We start from the raw sequence: 1,288 nt of genomic DNA, 5'->3' as shown, positions 1-1,288 counted from the left end.
AACCAATATGGCTTATTGAAGTGATCAAAGTAAATATATATCAAACAAAAAAATCTTTAAGTGAGATTAAATATCCTAAAACTTTTACTTACAGACAAAACCATCAGAGAGCTCTTTGTCATCCTTTTCTGAACACTGGAGTATGGTTTAACTCTGCCTACCAAAAAAGTAATCACAAGTTTCTGCCTTGTGTGCAATTATTTTTGTAATGTAGTGCAGAATGAAGAATAAAACATGAAATAGTAGGTATAAACATAAAAACAAAAAGTTGCAGAATGTCACAAGTGAAACTGTAATATTACATATTATTTAGAAGTAAAACAAAGTCAACTTTTCTAGCAACTGTTTAGTCAAATGAGGGCATAATGTGAAACTATCTGACTATCATGGAAGCTTTGCAAACTAAAATTGTCCATACTGAACTTAGACTACTCTAAAATATTTTAGCACTCACTGGTATTTAACATGTATTAAAACTACCAGCTTCCTATACAACTTTCTCCTAACTTGTGCTCCCAAAGTTCATAGAAGTTTAAGTAATGATGGATTTTGGGGTATTGTCGGTATTACAAAGAGCCTAGTAAAATGATCCATTTGCCTGTGATTAGGCTGCATGTCATAATAATAATAATAATAATAATACTCATTGAATCCTCTCAGAAATCCTAAACTGAAATGGCAAGTAACTGCTCTTAGTTGGAATTATATCATCTTGTGTGAGGAAACTTTATACAGACTTTCTTAATTTTGACTGAGAAAATAATTATTTGTTAAATAACACTGTTTGATACACAGAATCCTTTGAAAACCAACATCTACAGGCCAGAAAATATGTTTCAACAATTGAAAAAAAAGGCTGATAACTGGTGTTTGGTGTATATTTGTTTTATTTCTTTAAACAGGAGACCGCTGAGGGCAATAATGATTGCCTCTGCAGAATCTAACACTGTGCTCGGTGCATAGGTAGCCTTCTTTCCATGAATGCTGTTTGCTTTATCTATAAAGTGGTAAAGAGCTAGAGACTCCTGTTGGCATTTCTTATTATCTAAAAATTGATGTAAGGGCCTTCCCTGGTGGTCCAGTGGTTAAGAATCCACCTTCCAATGGAGGGTCTCAGGTTCAGTCTCTGGTCAGGGAACTAAGATCCCACATGCTGTGGGGCAGCTAAGCCCATGAGCCACTAGAGAAGTCCCCGCATGGTGTGATAGAAAGCCTGTGCACTGCAAGAAAGACCAAGTGCAGCCAAAATTTTTAAGAATAGTAATAAAGTAAACTTGACCCTAAGGAG

This window comes from Bison bison, unplaced genomic scaffold (genome assembly GCF_000754665.1).
Source record: "Bison bison bison isolate TAMUID 2011002044 unplaced genomic scaffold, Bison_UMD1.0 scf7180017864336, whole genome shotgun sequence".
NCBI lineage: Eukaryota > Metazoa > Chordata > Mammalia > Artiodactyla > Bovidae > Bison > Bison bison.
The sequence above is the reverse complement of the archived record's forward strand: the minus strand, read 5'-3'. Positions refer to the sequence as shown.